This window comes from Anomaloglossus baeobatrachus, chromosome 2 (genome assembly GCF_048569485.1).
Source record: "Anomaloglossus baeobatrachus isolate aAnoBae1 chromosome 2, aAnoBae1.hap1, whole genome shotgun sequence".
Classification (NCBI taxonomy): domain Eukaryota; kingdom Metazoa; phylum Chordata; class Amphibia; order Anura; family Aromobatidae; genus Anomaloglossus; species Anomaloglossus baeobatrachus.
This window is the reverse complement of record NC_134354.1, coordinates 27,726,415-27,743,553: the sequence shown is the minus strand read 5'-3', so window position 1 is coordinate 27,743,553 and position 17,139 is coordinate 27,726,415. Positions and strand designations below refer to the sequence as shown.

At 47.7% G+C, this 17,139-nt stretch overlaps 1 protein-coding gene across 3 annotated transcripts in view; it reads left to right on the top strand.

Annotated features, from left to right (window-relative positions):
* GJA5 (gap junction protein alpha 5) overlaps positions 1-17,139 on the top strand; it is a 147,426-nt gene that overhangs the window by 12,436 nt on the left and 117,851 nt on the right. For 2 of the 3 annotated variants that reach the window (XM_075332880.1, XM_075332882.1), the window contains exon 1: positions 862-938. The exons of the other annotated variant lie outside the window; for it this stretch is intronic. The gene's annotated coding sequence lies outside the window, so the exon portion shown is untranslated. Of the gene's footprint in view, positions 1-861; positions 939-17,139 lie in introns of those variants that run through there. 3 annotated transcript variants of the gene reach the window in all.

The following is a 17,139-nucleotide window of genomic DNA, read 5'->3' as shown; positions in this document are numbered from 1 at the left end:
CTATCTATCTATCCCTCTATCTATCTATCCCTCTATCTATCTATCTATCTATCTATCCCTCTATCTATCTATCTATCCCTCTGTCTATCTATCTATCTATCTATCTATCCCTCTATCTATCTATTCCTCTATCCCTCTATCTATCCCTCTATCTATCTATCTATCTATCTATCCCTCTATCTATCTATCTATCCCTCTATCTATCTATCCCTCTATCTATCTATCTATCTATCTATCTATCCCTCTATCTATCTATCCCTCTATCTATCTATCTATCTATCTATCCCTCTATCTATCTATCTATCCCTCTGTCTATCTATCTATCTATCTATCTATCTATCTATCTATCTATCCCTCTATCTATCTATCCCTCTATCTATCTATCTATCTAACCATCTATCTATCTATCTATCTATCCCTCTATCTATCTATCTATCTATCTATCCCTCTATCTATCTATCTATCTATCTATCTATCTATCTATCTATCCCTTTATCTATTCCTCTATCTATATCTCTCTCTAGCTCTCTCTCTATCTATCCTATATATTTATCTATGTAGTATCTGTCTCATCTTTTTCTATCTATCTATCCTCTCTATCTATATATCTCTCTCTCTCTAGCTCTTTCTATCTATCCTTCTATTATCTATCTATATATACTGTATATACTGTATCTCTCTCTCTATCTATCCTTCTATATATTTATCTATGTAGTATCTGTCTCCTCTTTATCTGAGCCCCTTTTGCCCTTTCTCTATATCTCCACCCATTAGAGAGCCTTCTCCCGCAGCCCGTCCTCCTCCTCCTCCTCCTCCTCCATGAGGCATTATTTTCTGTATTTAGTTTGGTCTTTGCTGCATCCTCGCACAGTCATTACTTTCCCATTACCTCTGGATCTTGTGATTCCTCGGTTGCTCGCTGTTATCTGTTGCTGACGGTCAGTGACGGTTTTTCTGATTCTCTTCGTTCTCGTTTACTTTACATTATTCTCCAGATCTGCGCTGAGTTTTATCATTAACCTTTCATATTACAGTTTTGTTTTTACTTTTCTTACACCTTTATTTACAAATCAGTCTATTTCATTTAACTATTATTATTTTTTCTTTTTGATGGCTTAATAATTATAATTTTTATTTAGTGTTTTTATGGTTTTAATTTTTTATTTTTGTACCTTCCTTTTCTTGTCATTTATTTTATTTCTTGTATTATTTTTCAAAAAATTTGCTAATATTCAGGATTACATTGATTTGCGTTCTAGATGTGGTTGAGGTTTTTTATTCTCTTGTTTTTGATGGTCTTTAATTAAGCTTTTAGTTGTTGTTTTTTCTTCCTGGAGAGTACCACCTTAAATTTCATAAAAGTTGTCAGAAAGTAACATTGGCAGGGGTCTACCAGCCGGGATCTCCACTGATTCCCCATAAATTTAGGGCTCCTTTGCTCTTGGACACATTTTGGTAAAAATTCAATGTGGATGAAATCTCTGACAAGTCCAAGTTGGAACAGCAAGCCCCCTTTATGTTGGAAATTGGGAAAGTCTACATACTTGGACACCCCCATCAATGGTATTTTCTGAAGATAATTTAAAGGGGAAGTACACTATAAAATTATGTGATGTCAAAGATGCTATTGATGGGCTTTTATGAGCCTAAACCTCCTATGTTTCAAAAATGGGGGAGATAGAAGTCATCAGAAGCAAAAAGAATGGGTCAAACCAGAGCGGGACACTCACCCTCTAAGCCCAACAGTGGGCTCATGGTTGGCCATTATTTTCTCAAACTCTGGTTCCAGGGATGAATATTCTTCATGTAGGTCCCAGAGGCCCTTTAGGGACCATTGTTACCTTGAGTGTAATATTAGGATATATATTGGTGCGTGCATAGATTTTTTTTATTTTTACCAGGTAACCCTTGTGATAAATTGGTTTTAATTTTTTTTAAGCAAACTAATAAGTTATTACATTAACGGCAATGATTAAAAACTTTACTTTTGCTCCTTCATTGATAAAAAGGACTTAAAAAATATTGAGATGATAAAATTTACCTCCTGTTCCTTCTCTGATTATATTCGCTTTAACTGTCTATATGATACATTTTTATAGAATATAATTTAGACCTTTTATTTGCAATAAATTTTCCTGTAACATCCCTGGGGGTCTAGAGGTGCTTAACCATTATTATAAAGATTCGATTCTATAGAAGGTTAAGAAGATGAAAGGGTTAATATATATATATATATATATATATATATATATATATATATATATATATATATATGTGTATATATGTGTATGTATATATATATATGTATATATATATATATATATATATATATATATATATATATATTGTGTGTGTGAGATGAAAGAGTTAATATTTATATGTCCAATTCAGAATGATTGTTGCTTAATATCCAATATCCCTGGAGGTCTAGAGTGCTTAAGAGGATGACAATTAATATTATATAATATGTAATTTATTATTTTATGGTTTATGACTGTGGAGTTGGTGTCTGACCGGCAACCTAGCAGAGAGTATATTATTTATTGAATTAAAGAAAATAAGTACAGAATTTGTAAAAGTGTAAGAAGTCCGATATAAGGGCTCTTCACAAAGCCATAGGGTGACATGACATTATTACTTGCCCAGATAAACTACTAGGGGTAGCTCACATCCCAATGAGATACACAGTATGGTTTTGTCTTCAGCCACCACTAGGGGGAGCTCCCTGTATACAGAGATACATAAGATCATGTCTGTAGCCACCACTAGGGGGAGCTCCCTTTATACAGAGATATATGATAAGATCCAGTCTGCAGCCACCACTAGGGGGAGGTCCCTGTATACAGAGATATATGATAAGATCCTGTCTGCAGCCACCACTAGGGGGAGTTCCCTGTATACAGAGATACATGATAAGATCCTGTCTGCAGCCACCACTAGGGGGAGCTCCCTGTATACAGAGACACATGATAAGATCCTGTCTGCAGCCACCACTAGGGGGAGCTCCCTGTATACAGAGATACATAAGATCATGTCTGTAGCCACCACTAGGGGGAGCTCCCTTTATACAGAGATATATGATAAGATCCAGTCTGCAGCCACCACTAGGGGGAGCTCCCTGTATACAGAGATATATGATAAGATCCTGTCTGCAGCCACCACTAGGGGGAGTTCCCTGTATACAGAGATACATGATAAGATCCTGTCTGCAGCCACCACTAGGGGGAGCTCCCTGTATACAGAGATACATGATAAGATCCTGTCTGCAGCCACCACTAGGGGGAGCTCCCTGTATACAGAGACACATGATAAGATCCTGTCTGCAGTCACCACTAGGAGGAGCTCCCTGTATACAGAGATACATGATAAGATCCTATCTGCAGTCACCACTAGGGGGAGCTCCCTGTATACAGAGATACATGAAAAGATCCTGTCTGCAGTCACCACTAGGGGGAGCTCCCTGTATACAGAGATACATGATAAGATACTGTCTGCAGCCACCACTAGGGGGAGCTCCCTGTATACAGAGATACATGATAAGGTTCTGTCTACAGCCACCACTAAGGGGAGCTCCCTGTATACAGAAATACATGATAACATCCTGTCTGCAGCCACCACTAGGGGGAGCTCCCTGTATACAGAAATACATGATAAGATCCTGTCTGCAGCCACCACTAGGGGAGCTCCCTGTATAGAGATACATTACAAGATCCTGTCTGCAGCCACCCCTAGGGGATGCTCCCTATATACAGAGATACATGATAAGATATTGTCTGCAGCCACCACTAGGGGGAGCTCCCTGTATACAGAGAGACATGATCAGATCCTGTCTGCAGCCACCACTAGGGGGAGCTCCCTGTATACAGAGATACATGAAAAGATATTGTCTGCAGCCACCACTAGGGGGAGCTCTCTGCATATAGAGATACATGATAAGATTCTGTTTCCAGCTACCACTAGGGGGAGCTCCCTGTATACAGATATACATAAAATTCTGTCTGCAGCCACCACTAGGGGGAGCTCCCTGTATACAGAGACACATGATAAGATCCTGTCTGCAGCCACCACTAGGGGGAGCTCCCTGTATACATAAATACATGATAAGATCCTGTCTGCAGCCACCACTAGGGGGAGCTCCCTGTCTACAGAGATACATGATAAGATCCTGTCTGCAGCCACCACTAGGGGGAGCTCCCTGTATACATAAATACATGAGAAGATCCTGTCTGCAGCCATCACTAGGGGGAGCTCCCTGTATATAGAGATACATGATAAGATTCTGTTTCCAGCCACCACTAGGGGTAGCTCCCTGTATACAGAGATACATGATAAGATCTTGTCTGCAGTCAACACTAGGGGGAGCTCTCTGTATACAGAGACACATGATAAGATCCTGTCTGCTGTCTTGGTATATTTGGCCAGTCATCCTTCCTACAAATATATGAAGTTTGTGGCACCTTGGTAATGAGACTCCTTTTTATAGGCCATTAGTTGAACCAGCTGATATTCTTTATCACTAAGTGGCAGGATTGCTTTCTAATTACTGATAGATTTCAGTGTCAGGACTTTCCAGGGCTTTTTGCACCTCACTTTCTTCATGTCTTCAATACTTTTTCCCTGTGTAATTTCTCATTATTACACAATTTATGGACGTCAATGGTTTAATTTCTTTGCTTGTATGGATTGGATGGGTTGTTACCGACATCTGGTGAGAAATTCATGTCAATAACACCTTTAGAAATATAGTTACTTGGAAAATTGGTATAGAAACAATTATGTTATTGTGACTCCTAAGTCCCATTGTCATGGGTTTAACTTGTTCACAATAAATGGAGTTTTAATTTTTTCTAGATTACCCGGATTCTGGGCTGGATTTTTGCCTTTTGATGCTATTTCAGCTACTGTATATACACTGTATTTTCATATACATACATATGGATGGCATTGAGGGAGCAAAGACATATGCAACCACTATGGGGTAAATTAGTGTGCGTGGATATATACAGCCAGCAGGGGATCACACTGAATACAGATATGTACAGTAACTATTAGGGCCCACTACATATAAATATATACTGTCACCACTAGGGGGTGCTCACTACATACAGATATATTCAGCCACCAATAGGGGGAGTCCAATCCATACATACATCAGCCACCACTGGAGGGAGCTCACTACATGCAGATTTATATAAAGATTTATACAGTATAGCCATCACTAGGAGGAGCTCTAGAAAGCACAAATCTATACAACCACCACTAGGGAGACCTCACTGTATCCCGATATATATACACCACCACTAGGGAGAGCTCATTACATACATATTCATGCAGCTACTACTAGGAGGAGGTCACCACATACAGATACATACAGGACCAATAGAGGGAGCTCATTACATACAGATATATACATCCACCAGTGGGAGGAGCTCATTACATACAGATTTATACAGTCACCAATAGAGGGAGTGACTCGCCCACCCCAGGGCTATGGGACACCCGGTGCCGGGCCGGACTAGTCCGGTGGTAGTCAGTGGTGGCTGGGCCCGGCTCCGTGGCCCTGGTGGGTGTCAGTAAAATATGTGGCTTGCTTGTTAATGGTTGTGTTCGTGACGCCACCTGTGGTATGCGGCTAGTAAGCCGCCGCTGCTGTGTGAGGCCACCGGGATGATGTGATGGCAGCTATGGTAGTACTGCTCCCCACAGGTGGAGCAATGCCCGGGGCACAGTTGGTGCTTGTTAGTGTCTATGCAGAGGAAATAACTGAGGCGACTTCAAAGGTGCAGTTCCAGTTCTTTACTCACAGTTCTCGTCAGGGCAGAAGGACCCTTGGACTACTGGAACCTCTGTCAGGGGCCTCCGCCTTCTGGGTGATTCAGAGTGTGAAATCCGGTACCCTTCTCTTAGTGTCTCCTTCTCTGCTGTCTTCACTAGCCTTGCCTTAGTAAGATGGACTTGGCTTGGCCTCCACTACAGCCTCCAGGCTGGGGGGTCACCTGTCGGCTGATTACCCCTTTTCTGGACGTCTGCTATGGGTTCTGGCCCTGGGAGCTTACAACATCCCTGGGCCTCGGTTTTTACTGTTTGGAGATTGTCTTTGCGCTCCTCCAGTCTCTAGGGACCGTCCCCTGTCGCAGCTGGATCCCTCCACCGATGTCACTGTGGACCAGGCCACCGCAGCCTGCACCCCCGTGGCAGTTCTAGGGCCCTGCGTCCTTGGTACCCCTAGGCCTGCTCGTAGTAACTGTCAGGACTACCCGCGGCCCTGCGACCCCTTCTGTCTTCTTTCTTTCTTTCTTTCCTTTCCTTCTCCTCCTTGCCTGCCTCCAGCAGGCCTCCTCCTCCCTCCTTTCTCTCAATCTCCTCCTCCAACTACATGCTCACTCCTTATTCTCTCACTCCCTGAGGGAACTGACTAAACTTGACCTTCCTATCTCTGTCTGCTCTCCTTGGTTCCTCCCACCTCCCCAGTTGCTAAGCTGTAACCTATGGGAGCAGGGATGGGTCTTACGGCCCCTCCCAGCATGCAGCATGGGAGGGTTGCCTGCCACTTTCCCTGGTCCTGTGTGTCCCTAGCAATGGGTGTAGTGTGGATTTACCAGGGGACCGGAGTTCACTCTCTTCCTCTCCCAGAATGGGCATCACACCGCTGGTGGGGTGCAATGACCTGTGGCGACGGAGGCCTCAGGGGCGCCACACTCCCCCACAGCAAATCCCAGCACGTCCTCGGGCTGAAAAACAACAAAAACATGTGGGGAAACTGCAAAAACATTTTTGTATGCAATAACATAAAACAATAAAACATTTCTTCCCGTTATGGGAGGCACATATCATGAACGTTGCGAACTTCTTATAAAGAAAACTCTAAGTGTGCACTTCCAGTCCATTGCACGGTTCAGGCAAATCCCCCATAATTCTGGTAGGGGGCACAACAGGTGCAACTAATTACATTTTTGGCTACAACAAGTCCAGTAGCCCGGCAGTTCGTTTCTTTCAAGCAAACACTATTGGGACAAAATCAACCAGCCATTAAGTCCAATGGCCTGGTTACATAGGACACATAAACAACATACCAGCCACTAAGTCCGGTGGCCTGGTATGACATGACACATACACTTCCACCGGGGCCCACATTCCAGTTCAGTGGCCCGGTAGCACATAACATGGGGGGGTGACGTCTTCAAAAAGCATCAGGGGCAGTACAGTAGGAAAGGGTGTCATCTTCGAAAAGAATCAGGGGCAAAACACGAGGGACTTCTTCAAAAAGAATGAGGGGCTATGTACAGTTCGGCAGCTCTTCATCTTCCTTACTCTCGAGGGTAGATATCAGGGCCCCACTCCGGCATGGCTCCTGGCAGCAGGTACGCTGACGATATCATCGTCTGGGTCCCTTGAGCACTGGTCCCTGACCTTCTGCGCTGTCCTGCAGCCTGGATTGGAGTGGGGCTGCCTGTAGGCGTTGCACGGCGCTGCTGCAGAGGGCTGCTTGTCTGCAGGGGGCTGTTGCTGTGGTCTCTAGGGCCCTGCTTTGGCCGGGCTCCCTGCATCACACGCGCCATGGAGATCCTGGTCTGCGTCTCCTGGGTGACTGTCGCAGGCCCTCTGCTCAGTTCGGTGGCCCGGGTTGGCCTTGAGGTGGTGCTGTTGCCAGGGGAGTTGCTGCGCTCTGGCACTGTGCGGCGCCACTCTAGCTCTTCTGGGGCCGCTTCCTCCTGCAGGATATGCACATGCAGCGCGTACCATCCGCGGTCCCCCATCAGCCGGGTATACTCCACCTCATCACCCGGCTTGGCGTCGCGCCCTGGGTGGCCTCTGGGCAGGTGCTCCTCAATGTCTCTCTGGGCCACAAACACATCCTTGCCCAGGCCGGGCTCCCGGATGAAGCCCCAGCCACCTTTCTGCCGGAAATCAACTACGGTGCCCCGTCTTACTGGGCACTCGGTCCCCTTCAGGGCCTTCCTGACCTCTTCCTTGGAGGCCAGATTGGCGACTTCTCGGGCCCTTCTTTTCTCTTCCCGGAGTTCCCGCTCCCGCTGGTACTCAACCACCAGCCTCCGGCACGTCATCTCGTTGGCCAGGGGAGTTTCCTTGGGGAGCAGCGGCCGCTGCAGTCCCCGGGTTTCTATGGGCGCTGCGTCCCAATTCACTCCCGGGGATGTCATTCCCAGGAGGCTCACAGGGGGACTCGGTAGGGGGCCCGCTAGTTGTTCTGGGTCCACCCCTCCCCAGGCTCCGTCTGCGGGGGTCTCAGGCAGGCCTCCGGTGCCCCACCGGGCGTCAGCGGGTCCGGCGGGGGAGGCCAGGGGGTCGGTGAAGAGGCTGGTCAGGGGCGCGTGGCGGGGCCATGGGTCCGGACGGATCGGGGATTCAGTTAGCTCACCCTTTTGCTGCTCCGCGGCATCCATCCACCGGCCCAGGCCTTCCGGTATCAGCGGTGTCTCTCTCTGCCGGTCCGCTTCCACCTCCACGCTGCTCAGCCTCCGGGCCAGGACTCGCACTTCCTCTCTCAGCAGGTCCAGCTCGGGATCCTCGCCTCCGGTCCCTGGTGCACCTTGCTGCAGCTCCTCCGCCATGCTTCCGACCTGGGAAATGCTGCCTGGAACACTGCTCGAGTGCTCGACCACGCCACTCGGCTGCTCCCTTTTCCTTCTCGGAGGCGGGGCCGGAGGCTGTACTAGCAACTGGCGCCAGACTGGCGCCCAGCCCATCACGGCCGGCACCGCTCCGCTTAGTATCAGGTACATTTTCTTTTTCTTTATCTGTTGGTCGGGCGTTTAAGCTTTTTCTGCCAGCCGGCCAGCTTATCTCGTCGCCACTTCTTCTTCCGCTTTCTATGGCGGGCACCGCTTCGCGCGCTTTTCTTGGACAAGGGGGCGGGGCTTCTCTTCGCGCCCTTTCTTCTTACACGCCCCCCTTCTTCCCGCTCTCAGCAGCGCTAATGGCGGCGGTTTCTCAGTAAAGTACACAGTCTTTTAAGCACAATTCCTGCAGGCGCACAGTACCCGGTGGGACCGGGCACGAAATCCTGTTCACAGCGCCAAAGTTGACTCGCCCACCCCAGGGCTATGGGACACCCGGTGCCGGGCCGGACTAGTCCGGTGGTAGTCAGTGGTGGCTGGGCCCGGCTCCGTGGCCCTGGTGGGTGTCAGTAAAATATGTGGCTTGCTTGTTAATGGTTGTGTTCGTGACGCCACCTGTGGTATGCGGCTAGTAAGCCGCCGCTGCTGTGTGAGGCCACCGGGATGATGTGATGGCAGCTATGGTAGTACTGCTCCCCACAGGTGGAGCAATGCCCGGGGCACAGTTGGTGCTTGTTAGTGTCTATGCAGAGGAAATAACTGAGGCGACTTCAAAGGTGCAGTTCCAGTTCTTTACTCACAGTTCTCGTCAGGGCAGAAGGACCCTTGGACTACTGGAACCTCTGTCAGGGGCCTCCGCCTTCTGGGTGATTCAGAGTGTGAAATCCGGTACCCTTCTCTTAGTGTCTCCTTCTCTGCTGTCTTCACTAGCCTTGCCTTAGTAAGATGGACTTGGCTTGGCCTCCACTACAGCCTCCAGGCTGGGGGGTCACCTGTCGGCTGATTACCCCTTTTCTGGACGTCTGCTATGGGTTCTGGCCCTGGGAGCTTACAACATCCCTGGGCCTCGGTTTTTACTGTTTGGAGATTGTCTTTGCGCTCCTCCAGTCTCTAGGGACCGTCCCCTGTCGCAGCTGGATCCCTCCACCGATGTCACTGTGGACCAGGCCACCGCAGCCTGCACCCCCGTGGCAGTTCTAGGGCCCTGCGTCCTTGGTACCCCTAGGCCTGCTCGTAGTAACTGTCAGGACTACCCGCGGCCCTGCGACCCCTTCTGTCTTCTTTCTTTCTTTCTTTCCTTTTCTTCTCCTCCTTGCCTGCCTCCAGCAGGCCTCCTCCTCCCTCCTTTCTCTCGTTCTCCTCCTCCAACTACATGCTCACTCCTTACTCTCTCACTCCCTGAGGGAACTGACTAAACTTGACCTTCCTATCTCTGTCTGCTCTCCTTGGTTCCTCCCACCTCCCCAGTTGCTAAGCTGTAACCTATGGGAGCAGGGATGGGTCTTACGGCCCCTCCCAGCATGCAGCATGGGAGGGTTGCCTGCCACTTTCCCTGGTCCTGTGTGTCCCTAGCAATGGGTGTAGTGTGGATTTACCAGGGGACCGGAGTTCACTCTCTTCCTCTCCCAGAATGGGCATCACACCGCTGGTGGGGTGCAATGACCTGTGGCGACGGAGGCCTCAGGGGCGCCACAGGAGCTCATTACATACAGATATATACATCCACCAGTAGGGGGAGCTCACTACATACAGATTTATACATCCACCAGTAGGGGGAGCTCACTACATACAGATATATACAGCCACCACTAGAGAGAGCTCACTACATACAGATATATACAGCCACCACTAGAGGGAGCTCACTACATATGGATTTATACAGCCACCACTAGAGAGAGCTCACTACATACAGATATATACAAACACCGCTAGAGGGAGCTCACTACATACAGATTTATACAGCCACCACGAGAGGGAGATCACTACATACAGATTTATACAAACACCGCTAGAGGGAACTCACTACATACAAATATATGCAGCCACCACTAGAGCGAGCTCACTACATACAAATTTATACAGCCACCACTAGAGGGAGCTCACTACATACAGATTTATACAGTCACCACTAGAGGGAGCTCACTACATACAGATTTATACAGCCACCACTAGAGGGAGCTCACTACATACAGATTTATACAGCCACCACTAGAGGGAACTCACTACATACAGATTTATACAGCCACTACTAGAGGGGACTCACTACATACAGATTTATACAGCCACCACTAGAGGGAGCTCACTACATACAGATTTATACAGCCACCACTAGAGGGAACTCACTACATACAGATTTATACAGCCACCACTAGAGGGAACTCATTACATACAGATTTATACAGCCACTACTAGAGGGGACTCACTACATACAGATTTATACAGCCACCACTAGAGGGAGCTCACTACATACAGATTTATACAGCCACCACTAGAGGGAACTCACTACATACAGATTTATACAGCCACCACTAGAGGGAACTCACTACATACAGATTTATACAGCCACCACTAGAGGGAGCTCACTACATACAGATATATACAACCACTACTAGAGGGAGCTCACTACATACAGATTTATACAGCCACCACTAGAGGGAGCTCACTACATACAGATATATACAGCCACCACTAAAGGGGGCTCACTACATAGAGATATATACAGCCACCACTAGAGGGAGCTCACTACATACAGATTTATACAGCCACCACTAGGGGGAGCACAATACATACAGATATATACAACCACTACTAGAAGGAGATCACTACATACAGATTTATACAGCCACTACTAGAGGGAGCTCATTACATACAGATATATACAGCCACCAGTAGGGGGAGCTCAATACATACAGATTTATACAGCCACTAGAGGGAGCTCATTACATACAGATATATACAGCCACCACTAGAGGGAGCTCACTAAATACAGATTTATACAAACACCGCTAGAGGGAGCTCACTACATACAAATATATACAGCCACCACTAGAGGGAGCTCACTACATACAGATATATACAGCCACCACTAGAGGGAGCTCACTACATACAGATATATACAGCCACCACTAGGGGGAACTCACTGCATACAGATATATACAGCCACCACTAGAGGGAGCTCACTACATACACAGATTTATACAGCCACCACTAGAGGGAGCTCCCCACATACAGATTTATAAAAACACCACTAGGGGGAGCTCTCTACATACAGATTTATACACCCACCACTAGGAGGACATCACTACATGCAGATATATACAACCACCACTGGAGGGAGATCACTACATAAAGAGTTATACAGCCACCACTAGGGGGAGCTCACTGCATACAGATTTGTACAGTCACCACAAGAAGGAGCTCACTACATACAGATATATACAGCCACCACTAGAGGGAGCTCACTACATACAGATATATACAACCACCACTAGAGAGAGCTCACTATATACAGATTTATACAGCCACCACTAAGGGGAGCTCAAAACATACAGATTTGTACAGCAACCAGTAGGAGGCACTAACTCCCTACAGATATATATATACATTGAATTTAATTGAACAGTATTTATGTACATCTATATACAGTTTGCTCCCTCTAGTGGTAGCTGCATTCACCCATACTTTACATCTTTTCAGGCATACGTATGAAATAAATCAGAAGAATTTTAAATAATGGCATAAATAATAAAAGTTGACAATATATCTTGTGTTTTATTCCATCAAGTTAAGGTTTTAGTGATGTCACTGGGGTTACACGATGGCTCAGTGAATAGCATCATAGCCTTGTAGTGCTGGGGTCCTGGGTTCATATCCCACCAATGACAATATCTGCGGGGAGTTTGCATGTTCTTCCTGTGTTTGCATGTGTTAACTCTGTGTTCTTTATTTTCCTCCCACCATCTAAAAACATACTGATAGGCAATTGTGAGCCCCAATGGGGACAGAGATGATGACGTCTGTAAAGCGCTGTGGTATTAATGGTGCTATATAAGCGACTAAAATTGATAACTTTCATTTAATTGCACTGACGTCTGTGACCTGCTGAACTTAATTATACCATAACCTTACTGCTAACCACATTATATAGTCAGTTATATGTCTACGTTCTTTCTGTATTAAACTTGTGCTACCCACAATTCAGACGTTTTCATCTAAGATGGTCCATGATATTCCCCTGGCTGCTTCATTCCAGTATATGGGGACAATATACAGTATATATTTAGAGATCACCTCTGAGTTTAGTGTATGGCGCAAATATCCATTGTGTTTAATAATATCAAAAGTTTTTGATGACTTGAAATACATTTTAATCCACCCATATGATGACCTGTATCAAAGCACTGGCTGTATAGTATGCCTAGCATCTAGCTGAACCGGACACTTGGGAGGAGCCTTGTGAGAAGAGCCTTATTTGTCAAATGCTCTAAGCCAATCAGGATTGATAAGTACACACTCAGCCATGCTGATAGGCTGGAAGACGTTACCTTGCAAATCAGCTTACGATATTTCTTCTCACAGTCCATTCCAGCTGGATGCCAGCTCAGACGGAAAATATAATAGTTTTCTTTCAGTGGATACAATCAGTCCCGGACATGTGCTGGGGACACGGGTGCAGGGCTTGTTACTATTAGGATGTGTGCAAATGGTGCGTTTTTTGCCCCATTTTTTCATAAATCCGCATGCCTGTCTTTATGCCAGTAAGCAAATGAGAATCCTGAATCATTGTGCACTTATTCAGGATATTTTCCTTGCAGATTTGGTTGCAGAAAAAATCAGCAGCATGTCAATTATTTCTGCGTTTTCCCCCTTCGTTTTCACCATTGAAAGCAATGGAAATATAACAAAAAAAAACATAAAAAAAGTGTTTTTGCCGCTGCGTTTTTCATGCCAGAACATGCAGATTTGGTTGCAGATTGTCTGCAATGTGTGCACAAAGCCTTATATTGCCGATATAAGAGCTTTTTTTTTTTCTTTTACTGCTGTGGACAATTTGCGTTTTCCCAATTTAGGGGTTTTTTTCCCTCTCTTCTTCCAAGAGCCATCACTGTACTGAAAAATGGGGGGAAAATTCCAAATGTGGTGAAATCGTGTAAAACAAATGCAATTCCATCTTGGTTTTTTTTTTTGGTTTTTTTTCTTGCAGTATTCGTTGATAAATAAAAATGATATAAATTAGTATTATAATATTATAAATTCTATATAATAAAAAATATATAATATGGTTTTGGAAATCTGGAGATCAGTACAATTAAGGCCTCATTCAGACATCAGTATTTTACACGTACGAGTAAAACGGATTACTTTGATCGGAGTTTGATCGAGTGTTATCAGTTTTCTTTTCCTATCTAGTAGTCTGTAAAAATTGGACCACAGACGTCTGAGTGTTGTCCAATTATTTTTCTTGGACCCATAGACTTGCATTAACGTTTTTCATCTGACACTTGGATCAACAACATATCTCCATTATTTTGTGTGAACCACTCAGTCCTCGAAAATTCAGACATGTGAACAGTCCCATTCCCTGTTCAGCACATGATAAGTATTTGGTGAGGTTTTTACCTCAGTATTAGGCCATGTGCGCACTTTGCGTTCAATTCTGCAGCGTGTAAGTCACTGCCTGTGCGTCTCAAAACGCAGCCAAAAAAGCTGCGTTCTGAGACGCATTCGGCAGAACGCAACGTGCGCACATTCCTGGAGAATTCATGTGTTCTGGATGCTTTCTCTGCCATAGACATCCCCATAGACTTGCAGCAGAGCCGAGTGGGACCGCACTGTCACTGTCATGGCTGGCTGCGGGACAGAGCCACGCGATCAGAATGAACTCGGATGAACTTCACCCGACTTCATTGTGATCGCACGGCTCTGTGTGTGCTTGATTTGCGGTCACACGTGAAGGACTCACCTGTCATCGCAAATCCCCTGAGTGACTGCAGTGAGCCACGCGATCAGCTGTGCTTTCCACTCAGGTTACTTGCGGCCACAGCTGCAGTCCTCCACCTGAGAGCGGTGGCCGCGAGTAACCACAGTGACAGCACAGCTGATCGCGCGACTCACTTCAGTTGCTGCACGGAGCTCACAGGAGTGGTGGTGTTCTACTGTCGCTCCTGTCAGCTTCCGATGTAGCAGAGCTGGAAGCGTCGTGGGACCTTGAGTGGATTACGTTGGACCTGGAGGTGTTTTTGAGAGGTTAATAAAGTGGTGAAAGAGGGCGTTTTTTGTCTTTCATTCCAAATAAAGAATTTTTTGAATGTGTGTGTTTATTTACTTTAACTTACAGGTAATCATGGAAGGTATCTCGGGTAGACGTCTGCCATGATTAACCTAGGACTTAGTTGCAGCTATGGGCTGCTGCCATTAACTCCTTATTACCCCGTTTGCCACCGCACCAGGGTAATTCGGGATGAGCCGGTAAAGTCCCGTGACTGTCGCATCTAATGGATGCTGCAATTCCGGGCGGCTGCTGGCTCATATTGTTAGGCTGGGGGGCTCCCCATAATGTGGAGCTCCCCATCCTAAAAATACAGGCCTCCAGCCGCATGGCTTTACCCTGGCTGGTATCCAAATGGGGGGGGGGGGGCCGCACGTCATTTTTTTTTTGTGATTGGTTGCAGTGAGACAGCTGTCACTCAGCATGGGGGCGTGTCTGACTGCAACCATTTGTCGCGGGCAGAGGAGGGGACGCCGCGCTCTCCCTCTGCTCGGGTCTGGCTGCTGCTTCCTGTGGTGGCTCGAGCGGTGGGCCAGATCCCGGGGCCTCGAGCGGCGCTCCTCGCCCGTGAGTGAAAAGGGGTGAATTGATGGTGGGGGATTGGATTATTGTCCGTGACGCCACCCACGGTTGTGGTGATAATGGAGACACCACCGCTGCTCTGGACGGGGATCCCGGGAGCGGTGACAGGGAGCAGCTGAGTTGGTAGTTCTCCCCTCCGTGGGTAGGGGGTTTGTTGTCCCGTGGCCCAGTGATGAGGTAGGGATAGTTGGTGGCAGGCGGGTTGCGGGGCCTGGCGAGGTGCAGGGACACGGGGGCAGCGCTGTGCCGCACGGCACGGTGGTACTCACTCAGCCTGAGACGATGACACAGTTCACGGTAAAACACTCGGCTGGAAAGACGGGTCCCACGGACGGCTGCTGATGCTTTTCCCCGGTAGGTTAATGGTGACTGTCCTCTCCCTGCACCTAGGTACTGCTGTTGGTTCCAATGGGTTCCCACCGGTAACCCGCTCCCCGGCTTGGATATGGGCCGGAGGAGCCCCTCTTTGCCCGCAGGCGCTGGCCCTGAGGAACTGATGCCTTGGCGGTGGCGGTGTCCCTCTCACACGGTTGGACTGTTGCCTTCACTCGGGACTTAGTTGTTTGGAAACCCAGGAGGTCCCCTTCACTGACGGATTTGGCAAATTTTACGGTGACTCCAAGCCTTGCCGGGGTCCGAAAGGCCCCTGCCAATGGTGCTGACTTCTCTTCGTGTACCGGTCCGGTACCGCCGGGCCACCGCCCGGCCACGGTCCTTACGGCAACTCCGATAGGCCACTCCTGCAGACGGTCACCGCCGTCTGCTAACCTTGCTGTCTCGCCCGGGGCACACACCCGGGCGCTGTCAGTTAGTCGCTCTTTTTCCACTTCGCTCCTCACTCCACTTCCCTAGCTTAACTGCTGCTTTTCCCGCCTCCAGGACTGTGAACTCCTCTGTGGGCGGGACCAACCGCCTAGCCCACCCCCTGGTGTGAACATCAGCCCCTGGAGGAAGGCAACAAGGATTTTTGGGTCTAGCTTAGATGTACCTAACCGGGGTGTAGGGTGTGGTGATGTAATTACCTGTGACCCCTGGTTTGTCCAGAGCGTCACACATTCATAGGCGCCGGTGGGCGGGGGAAGCAGAGAATATGTGATGGATTAATGAGCGGCCGGCATTTTCAAAAGAGAAGAAACCGCCACAGTGTGAACGCCGTGCAAAGCCGCCCTGGTGATCGTGGATCGGTGAGTATGAAAGAGGGGGTGAGAGGGAGAGACCGACAGACAGAGAATAGAGACCGAGAGGGAGAGACCGACTGAGGCCTCTGTCACACTCACGTGAAAAAAATGAACTGTTTTTTCACGTACGTGTTAAAGGGGTGGTTTGCTCCCCGTGTGCCGTGTTTGTGGCACGTACGTGTTCTCCGTGTGTTATACGTAATAACACACGGAGAATGGAAAGCCCCGCCTTACCTGCTTCTTCTGGAGCTGTCTGCTGTGCTGAATGACAGTTTCCGGCACAGGCCACTGACGCTGCTTCCGGCCCCTAGTAAAGAAGATATGTGTCGCCCTGGGCAAGCCAGGGGACACAGGTCACAACACCACCACACCCCACACCCCAGGTAGGCACACCTAAGCTGAACCAAAAATCCTTGTTGCCTTCCTCCAGGAGTCTGTGATGCACACCAGGGGGTGGGCCAGGCGGTTGGCTCCGCCCACCAAGGAGCTCACAACTCTGGAGGCAGGAAGTGTCAGGCAGAAAGCTCAGGGA